The sequence below is a fragment of the Anolis sagrei genome, chromosome 4 (assembly GCF_037176765.1).
Source record: "Anolis sagrei isolate rAnoSag1 chromosome 4, rAnoSag1.mat, whole genome shotgun sequence".
Taxonomy (NCBI): domain Eukaryota; kingdom Metazoa; phylum Chordata; class Lepidosauria; order Squamata; family Dactyloidae; genus Anolis; species Anolis sagrei.
The window spans coordinates 142,138,481-142,149,221 of NC_090024.1; the positions used below are offsets into that span (position 1 = coordinate 142,138,481).

The 10,741-nt window shown below is 43.9% G+C and overlaps 1 pseudogene; it reads right to left on the minus strand.

Annotated features, from left to right (window-relative positions):
• LOC137096855 (uncharacterized) overlaps nt 1-10,304 on the minus strand; it is a 32,460-nt pseudogene extending 22,156 nt beyond the window's left edge.
• Nucleotides 10,305-10,741: the final 437 nt, after the last annotated feature.

Below are 10,741 nucleotides of genomic sequence, written 5' to 3' on the forward strand. Positions count from 1 at the left end.
ATTCCAAAATGTGTGTCACTAGAATCACAGCCTAAGGGACCTCGATTCTTTTCTATTGCTAACGTTTTATAACCATGCATTTTAGGGAGCAAAAGACTTGAGATGAAAGAGCTAGTCTGCTTTTGATAATCATTTCCTTCTGGATCTTCAAGGAAATACTTTCATGCAGAACTTGCTAGAGATGCTATCGTCTTTAATGAGCCCACTGCGATAAAGAAATTGAACTTAACCAGGGGTCTAATAAAAACAACCATTATTTGAATTTGAAGTAGATTAATACTGAGATTATTTTATGTATTATGTTCTCTGCAAAGTTTATAGGTGGCATTTTACTATAAAGCTATTATCCTGGAGCATTTTTGTGACCAGGGACTAGTAATCTATTGATTTGATGATCTTAACATCACATGCCTCTGAGTGTTGTGCAGCTGTGACTCTTGGCAGATCTGGGTCCATAATTCCAAGAAACAATGCAGCTCGGCTCTCCTGCAGTCTTGCTGCTCCAGAGATTTTCTTTTAAAAAAATAGGAGAAAATAGTAGATTTTTCCATTTGCTGTGATGCAGAACCCATAAATGCAGTATATGGACAATATCCACCTTCAGAAGCAGGATGAACTGTAAGTTATTAGGAAGCAGCCCTGCTCAGCATAGAATTTAACCTATTAGAGAATTAGAAGTGGAATCCAAAGTCCTTGCCAATGAAGCAAGTGGCATCTTCTAGTAAAACATTAATATTCAAAGAAATTCTTTCTGGGAAGGAGGCTTCAGTACAGGAAAGATAGCCAAGTATGCTGGTATCAGGACCCAATTGAGCAAAACTTTTCTGGAAAGATGTCTTACTCGGGTTCTGTTGCTGTGAGGAAATTCAAGGGGATATCTCCTTTGTTTTTTTTAAGATATTTTATTTGTAGAAACTTAAAAATATTTCTATAAATCAGTGGATATGGAAAACTTTCTGAAATTTGGCAGGCCTTCAGTCATAAATATATTCTACAAGTGTGGCAAGTTTCATCCTGATAGCCATAAAAATGACAGAAAGATGAGCCTCACAAATTTCCCCAACGGACTGAATCTTCCCGAAATAAAAACAAAATTCTGGATTTTGAATTACAAATTGAAAGCCACCCCCTCCCCAACATTTTAAATCATCTAATAAGGGGTGTGTGAAATAATAATAATAAACTTTATTTATATCCTGCCACCATCTCCCCCAAATGGGACTTGGGGCAGCTTACATGAGGCCAAGCCCAAACAGCAAAATACAATGAAATAAAATACAATAAAATAAAAACCAAAATGCAAACAACAGCATAGTAAAATACAAAACAAAAAGCAATATGCACAAAACCTAAGAATGTAAGGAACAATCATAATGACAATGAGCGGGCCGCAAGTAAAATAAAATGATTAAAAAGGGTGAGATAAAAGGAGCAGATTATTTGCAAGGGAGAACTCATAGAGAAGCGGGGTAGTGAATAGGCCTTCGTACAAGGGGGAAATGTACTCCTAGGACAAAAATGTTGAGAGGAGCAATAGCATAAGCTAGTGTGTCTACTCTCCAAAAGCTCAGTGGCAGAGCAAGGTCTTTTAAAGAAATGAAATCAAAATGAATTTCTGACATTTCACACACCCCTATTAGAGGATGTGTGTGTGTGTGTGTGTAAAACTTAAATGCAGAGGAAGTGTGGGGCTTTGGTAAGTATTATGAGTTTGGGGTAAAAGGAAGGTGTGAACAATTTGTGCTCTATGAACCATAGTTGTACCACTATATGTATACTGTACATACACTGTGTTTGCATGCTTTTTTCTGTAAATTTTCCCCAGAAATATGCAAGATCAGTTGAATATGTTTGAATGGAAACCTGCATGACACAATTTTCATAGGTGTAAACAACATTATATCTCTATAATTGTACAGCTATATTTTTATCCATGTATGGCTGCAAAATTTGAATTAGGTGCATTTTTATTTATATGCTCATATTCATGTGAACAAATCTCTCCCTCACTCCTAATAAAGGTTTTTATTTATATCTTGATGCAAATCCTCACATAAATATAATCCAAAACTTTCACTTAACAGATTTCAAGACTAGAGGGAGTTCCATTTTTTTTCTGGCTGGAGTTTATTATTTTGCCCTTTCTTCACCCCATTAGTATTTTCTTTTAGTCAGATTTATAGCCCAGTACCCCTAAGGCATATTAGTGTAATTTAAAGTGGACTTTTTTGTACTTTGAAAATACAAACCATCTTTCTAAAATGTGCTTAGGGGGGAATTTTTAAAAAAATAACAATCCTTCCAACCATATAGTATCCAGGCAGCCAGAGCTTGTGCATCTGTATAACTTTTTTTCTCTTCCTTATTTGGGGAATCTAGCCTAAGAAATACAATGGGCTTAATTTATAGAGCTGACAGAAAGTCTACAGAAGCCACACTGCTGAGTGTAACAGTCCTAATCTAGAAATCAGTTAGATCTGTCCTTCCACAAAAGAGTGCTTTGGGTTTCCAAAGTTACAGCTATATCCTTGGCTGTGGCTCTGGAGACAGAGGCATTCTGATTTGTCCCATTCACAGCTAGGAAATATCCGTGTAGTTTTAAACTGCACTTCCCAGTTATAGGTCAATGAAGAGATTGTAAAATGCCTCTTTAAAATGTGCTTATGGGTGATATACCTACTGATACCCTTGCCTTTAATTCCAAAACATAAAGAGAGCTATCTTGGCTTGTCTAGCCCAGCATTTTGTTCACACAATATCCAACCAGCTCCCCCTGGGAAGCTCATAAGACCCTACATCAAGAATTTATCTCACAAAATCGATTTATGCTAAGCTAGACAAGAAAGTGGCATATCTGTTGAATGTTGGATCCTTTCGTACATCAGGGGAATACGCATTCGGAGTTCAAACTTTTTAATTCATAGAAAAAATGGTTATGGATAGTGTGAGCTTCAGATGTGTTCTGTCAGGTTCTATGTGGCCAATTGTCAAGATCTGGTAACTTGGGCAGCTTTATGTTTCATGTGAAGACCCATTTGTGCTGACACTAATTTTCATTCACTCCCTGCTCAGTTTCCCATCCATAGCCTTGGCTTATTGAGTGACTATTGTTATTGGATGGGCAGCCATCATCATAAATTATCTACAATGCCCTTGAACCTTGTTATGTCAAGTTGTAATAGGTAGACTATCCAAGACTCTATGTGGCTTGACACAAAAGATAGTATAGCTGTTTTCCATGCCATTTACTCCAGCTGACTAGATGGACAGATGAAACTTAGGTTCTTGTGGGTTTTTTCGGGCTATAGGGCCATGTTCTAGAGGCATTTCTCCTGATGTTTCGCCTGCATCTATGGCAAGCATCCTCAGAGGTAATGAGGTCTGTTGGAATTAGGACAATGGGTTTATATATCTGTGGAATGGCTGGGGTGGGGCAAAGAGCTCTTCTCTGCTGGAGCTAGGTGTGAATGTTTCAACTGACCACCTTCATTAGCATTTGAAGGCCTGGCTGAGCCTGGGCAAATCTTTTGTTGAGAGGTGTTAAGATGTGCCTGGTTGTTTCCTCTCTGCTGTTTTGCTGTTGTAATTTTAGAGTTTTTTAATACTGGTAGCCAGATTTTGTTCATTTTCATGGTCTCTTCCTTTCTGTTGAAATTGTCCACATGCTTGTGGATTTCAATGGCTTCTCTGTGTAGTCTGACATGGTGGTTGTTGGTGTGGTCCAGCATTTCTGTGTTCTCAAATAATATGCTGTGTCCAGGCTGGTTCATCAGGTGCTCTGCTATGGCTGACTTCTCTGGTTGAAGTAGTCTGCAGTGCCTTTCATGTTCCTTGATTCGTGTTTGGGCGCTGCATTTGGTGGTCCCTATGTAGACTTGTCCACAGCTGCATGGTATACGGTAGACTCCTGCAGAGGTGAGAGGATCCCTCTTGTCCTTTGCTGAACGTAGCATTTGTTGGATTTTCTTGGTGGGTTTGTAGATTGTTTGTATGTTGTGTTTCCTCATCAGCTTCCCTATGCGGTCAGTGGTTCCCTTGATGTATGGCAGGAACACTTTTCCTCTGGGTGGATCTTCATCTTTACTCTCGTGGCTTGTTCTTGGTCTTGCAGCTCTTCTGAGGTGGAGTATCCATTGGCCTGGAGAGCCCAGTTGAGGTGGTTCAGTTCATCTTGGAGGAGGTGGGGTTCGCAGATTCTTTTTGCACGGTCTGCCAAGGCTTTAATGGTGCTTCTTTTTTGACTTGGGTGATGGTTGGAGTTTTTATGTAGATATCTATCTCTGTGTGTGGGTTTTCTATAGACGGTGTGACCCAATTGTTGATCTGGTTTGCGGATAACTAGGACATCTAGAAAAGGCAGTCTTCCTTCATTTTCTTTTTCCATTGTGAATTGGATTTTTGGGTTGATGCTGTTAAGATGGTCCAGGAACCTGTTGAGTGAAAGGAGGAAACTTTGCTGTAACCACCACCAGGATCCCAGTAGAAAACATCATTGCCAATGTTGAATCAGCAATTTATCTTCGGGAGATGCTAGTGGGGTACAAAAAAAGTAATAATAATAATAATAATAATAATAATAATAATAATAATTTGTGAAATCTAAATGTCTTTTGGGAGACATATTTTTATTGTCAATGTTAACTTCAAATCAGAACTGGACACCATTGAACAGACCCATAGTCTCAGGCACTGCAAGCCTGGTGCCTTTTTTTTCCTTCAGAAAAGCACAGGATATTTTCTTATTATACAAATAATTTCTTTTTGAATCAGATAAACTACGTACAGTGTGGCAGAGGGTAGAACATGACCAGTGGGTGGGATGTGAGTGACAACATTTAGGTATATTAAACCTGTAGGCAATATATCTCATTTATCCAGGGAAGCGATGTGCCAGGAATCAGCAACTAGTACAACAAACAGAGGCATGGCAAAGAAACAGTTCCAAACAGATACTCCTCTTTTGTATTCCGCTCACATTGCCTCCTGCCCCCCAAGCACCTAAAATGAAAAAAAAAGAAGAAAGTCTCCGCAAACTCTTTCACTGATATATATTTTTAAGCCTGTTACTCAAAGTTAAAATAGTTCTATTTCAGGCCCAGGTAGTGAGTGGGCACAGAGTTAGACAGTGTTTGGTGACCCCATTCAAAATATATCACCTGCTTCTGATTCATTTACTTCCTTTTTCCCTTTCAGGAAGAAGCCACTGGGAAGGTCTCCATATATCATAATAATCTAGCACTTAATTTTTCTTCTTGGCAAACCCCATGTGGTAGGATGACCTTATGGGTAAAAAAACCCACAAGACTGCACATAAGATGATATGGATCATATTTCCTTCCTGAAATATCACCTGAGGCGCAAGCAGCTCAAAGACTGTTTTTTTACTAATGCACACGCTGAAGTGGGAAAGAGGAATGGAACAGTATTAATCCGCCATGCAGAACTAGATCTTAAAATAAAATTGTTCATTTGATGTCCCACTTGCACTCATATGAACTTTTATGAATCCTTCACCATACATTTTGCTCTGCAAATTTCATCATCACCCACTGGTCATGCTGACAAGTTGTTGAGATTTTTTTTTAGTAGTCAGACATGTAAAGGAAACAGAAGTAGGAAATCTTCCCAAAATATGCTTCTGTTGTTCGCTGTGGCAAGAATATTTTCCAAGTAAGCCATATCTCCAGTTTCATCCCAAGAGGACAAATTTTAGCTTCTCTTGTTCTTGGAAATCAGAGCAAAATAAGCTGAGATTTACATCACCAAAACTTTCAATATTTAAGGTTTAAATATCAGAGCAATGTGGTGCTGAACTTTGCTACTTTCCTACCCGCAGCTCTGACAGTACCCATTTATTTTTTAGGAGGAAACAAGCTTCTGTAACTTTTGTGGTATTTATTCTTCACACTGATAAAGACATGAATTATTGGAAATATTTTAGGGGGTACTTGAGAGATGAATCAAAATGCTCTTTTCAATTTCTTTAAGCATTTCTTGGGAGGATGACAGGTAGTCCTGTCTCAACTTTTCTAAACTATATAATTTTTTACTGCACTTCTGCTCAGATGGCACTATCCTTGGAGGAGCAAAGACAGGCACCTCACAAAGAGTCCTGACTTGTATTTCAAGGCTATATTACAGCCTGGAAGTGGAGGACACTACCTCCTTCTCTCAGCAGGCCAGCATTCAGGGAGATTTCTTCACAAAGCCCCATGAACTATACTCAAGCAAATAGGCTCCTGAAGCACAGTGTCCCATTTCTCTTGTTCCAAAGCTCTGAATTGTTCCTCAAGATTTGGGAAACATGAAGCAGGATCTCCTCTGACTCAGACAGAACAACATCTATTACAAGATAACTACATCATCCCCATTTCATGATTTATCTCTTATTCATGGCTTCTATTTCTGTTATATTTTGAGATGGGTGCAAACTTGTAGAATAACTCTTTTGAAAATCTATTGGGAATTGTGTAAGCTCACAGCAGCCGCTCCCAGAAAAGACACAGGACGCCAATCCGTAATCAATCAGGAAACCTTTACTACTGGATGCATATACACAATGAAAGCCAGGATTGGCGCACAGACGCACGTCAACCCTTATATACCCTCCCCCACATTCGAATCCCCTCTTCCCGCCTGACAAAGATCCCGCGCAATATTCCCCGCCAAACCACCAACGGGCCCTCCCAAGGTCACCAGCTGCAATCCCTTATCAGTTCTCCATGTCAGGAATCCGGTTTTTTGCGCCAACATCCAAGGCCAGGAACCCGGGTCCTGACATAATGTCCCCCTCCACCTCTTCTTCTTCCTGGAAGGGAAATATACGTCACCATTATGTTCCTTCTTCATCTAGCGGACCTTGGTATTTTTTCAATAAACTACAATGAAACGTTGGGTGTATTTTCCCCAATACCTTAGGTAGTTTCAGGGTATATGTCACTTCATTCACCTTGTTTGAAATCCTAAAGGGACCGATGTATTTGGGAGACAGCTTCCGAGAGGGGGTATTTAGCTTAAGGTTTTTTGTGCTCAGCCATACCAAATCCCCTTCTTCCAATTTGTCACCTTCCCTCCTTTTCCGATCTGCAAACAACTTATATTTCCGTTGGGCCTCTCGTAGTGATTTTGCCACTCCCTCCCAGTTAGCTTTCATTTTGTCTGACCATCCTTCCTTTCCCTCCAGTTCTTCCCCCCAACTCGGCAGTTTGGGTAAAGGGGTTACTTCCATGCCGTACACTACCTCAAAGGGGGATTTCCCTGTGGATGCGTGACAGGCCCCATTGTACGCAATTTCCGCAAACGGGAGTAGATCGGCCCAGTCAGTTTGGCATTGGTTTGTGTACGTTCTTAGGAACATTCCCAAGGTCTGTTGTGTGCGCTCGACCCCCCCATTGGTCATGGGATGGAACGCCGAGCTCAAGGTCCTCTCCACCCCCATCAATTGCATGAAACCTTCCCAGAACCTGGCTGTAAATTGTACCCCTCGATCACTAATCACCTGGTCCGGGCAGCCATGCAACCGGTAGATATGTTTGATAAACAATTCAGCCAATTTCTCTGCAGATGGCAATTTGGGCAGCGCTATGAAATGTGCTTGTTTTGAGAACAAATCCATCACTGTCCATATATAGCGCTGACCTCTGCTGACTGGGAGTTCACCCACAAAGTCCATAGCAATCACCCCCCAAGGTCTTGATGGCTCTGCCACCTTTTGCAATAACCCCGTTGGCTTTTGTGTGGTTGCCTTACTTTGTGCACACGCATTACATTTGGATACATACACTTTGGTGTCACCCCTCATCCCGGGCCACCAACACTGACGTGCCAACATTTTCAGGGTCTTCGTCACTCCCCAGTGTCCTGCCCCCTTGTTGCCATGGCATCTAATCATCATTTTTTCCCTTAGGTTGCCTGGGATATATAGCTTCCTGTGCACAAATCCCAATCCATCCTTCCATTCCACCTTTTCCTTATTTCTTTCCAGCCACTCATCCTCCCTGCATGCTTGTCTTATCTCCTCCTCCCATCCCCCGTCCTTGCTCTCAACCCCCACCAGCCTTTGATTGCGCTCCGTTTGCGCTCGGGTTTGTACTGCCATGCCCCACTGCTGTTCTGAGAATATGCTCCCCTTTGGGCCTCGTCCCCTCCCTCCATCCTCCGGCATTCTTGACAACGCGTCTGCGACCACATTTTGGTTCCCCTTTTGGAAACGCAGCTTGAAATCAAATCTGCTGAAATACTGCCCCCATCTTATTTGCTTCGCCGACAATTGCCTGGGTGAAGTGAGGTATTGTAAGTTTTTATGGTCGGTCCACACTTCAAAGGGGATGCCGCTTCCTTCTAATAAGTGCCTCCATGTCTCTAGGGCCCTCACTACTGACAGAGCCTCTTTTTCCCACACCGGCCAGTTTCGTTCAGTTTCGCTGAACTTTTTTGAGATGAACCCGCATGGTTTCAACCTCCCTTCTGGGTCCCTTTGCATCAGGGCCGCCCCGTACGCCCAATCTGATGCGTCACAATGGATCACGAATGGTTTGGTTAAATCGGGGTGGATTAATACTGGTTCTTCAGTGAATCTGCGCTTCAGTTCTTCAAAAGCCCTTTGGCATTCAATTGACCAATCTAACTTTGCTCCCGGGGATCGTACCTTTACTGTTTCCCCCCTTCCCTTTGTCTTTAGCAGTTCAGTCAAGGGCACCGTTATCTGAGCAAATTCCCTTATGAAACCCCGGTAGAAATTTGCAAACCCGAGGAATGATTGCAACTGTTTGCGCGTTTGGGGAGGGCTCCACCCCCTGACATCCTCCACTTTTGCTGGATCCATTGCTATCCCTCCCTTGGATATTCGGTATCCAAGGAAGTCTATCTGTTCCTCATTGAACTCACATTTTGGCAGCTTTGCAAACAGTTTTGCCTCCCTCAATTTCTGGAGCACCTCTCTCACCAATTTGACATGAGATCGTCTATCACGTGTAAACACAATTACATCATCCACAAAGCAAAACACCCCGCGATACAATAGTGGGTGTAACACCTCATTAATCATTTGCATAAATGCTGATCCAGAGCCCTTTAAACCGAAGGGGCAGACGGAGAATTCAAAATGGCCGAACGCGCAGGTGAACGCAGTTTTCCACCTGTCCTCGGGCCTTATGCGCAGTTTATGATAAGCTTCGATTAAGTCAATTTTCGTGAACACCCTTGCTTCCGACAATCTCGATAGTAAGTCCTTAGTCAGTGGCATGGGATAGTTGTTGGTGGTGCTCACTGCGTTCAGCCCCCTATAGTCCACGCACAGTCTCAATGAGCCGTCCTTCTTGTGCCTAAACAGCACTGGGGCTCCCAATGGTGATTCGGAGGGCCTTATAAACCCTCGGGCCAAGTTTTTATCAATATATTTCCTCAGTTCCTCCATCTCCTTGACTGACATGGGGTACAATCTACTCCTGGGCAACTTAGCGTCCTCATTGAGTTCAATCTTTACTTCGACCCTCCTAGGAGGGGGAAGCTGGTCCGCCTCCTTCTCGTCAAACACATCCTCAAAGTCTCTGTATTCAGGGGGAATTTCCTGCACCCCACCCGCCGTGTTTCCTTCCCCCTTGCAACAATTTCCTCTTTCTTCGCTCTGGAATGTTATGCTGCCTTCCCTCCAATTGATCTGTGGGTTGGCTTCCCTTAACCATGGCATCCCCAGTATCACATTGTAAGTAGCCATAGGGGATACAACGAAGGTTATGCTGCCTTCCCAGCTCCCCACTTTACATCTCACTTCTCCCACTTCAAACCGTGCCGGGGCCCCAGCCGCCACTGACCCATCTAGCTGCGAAAATGCTATGGGGCTCTGCAAGGGGGTTTTCTCACATTTCAGCTCGTCTGCTAGCTCTGGGGCCATAATGTTTCTTGAGCAGCCGCAATCCATGAGAGCTTTGCAGCTGGCCCACTTCCCCTCCCCTTCTAGCCTGATCGGGAATACTAGCATTCCTGGGCTGTGACTCACCAGATCTCCCACCGGGGCCCTAGAAGGGGGGCTCTCCTCCGCTCTCTTCCCTGCAGCCGGTTTGAACCTTGGGAAATGGGACTCTCCCCCTTTCCTTTGTCTGCATTCGGCAGCCCGATGGCCCAGGCGACCGCATACATAACAAGGGCCCCTCTGCTCCTTGGGCCCTCCGGTCGGGGCTTTTCCGACCGTGCTTCTCTCCGTTCTCCGACTCTCCTCCTTCGCCCTCGTCTGCTGCGGCGCTGCTCCTTGATGCCTCTTGATCTGTGCCAAGGTCGTCTCGATGCGGCCGGCCAGCTCGATCCATCCACCTATCTCCTCCGGGTCGTCGCGATGAAGCGCCCAGGTCAGGATTTCCTTCCGCAAGCCCTCCTTGAAGATCTGGACCTTGGTGGTGTTGGACCACTCTGGGACCTTCTCCGCCCTCAACCGGAATTCCTCCACGTACTCAGACACGGAACGATGTCCTTGGGTTATCGTTTGCAGCCTTTCCCTCGCCCGGACCCTCTCGAGCGGATCCCTGAAGCGCGCCTCCATCGCAGCCAGGAATCGCCTTGTAGATCCCAAACATGGGTCGTGCCTGGCATGGAGCTGGACATACCATTCCGCTGCTCCCCCTCTCAGTGCTGCGCCCACTGCTCGCACTCTGCTTGCTTCCGATCCGAAGGTAAGGGCGTTATCTTCTAGATATCCCCTCACCATAGTCAGGAAGTATGCGAGGTTCCCGGCTTCTCCTCCGAACTC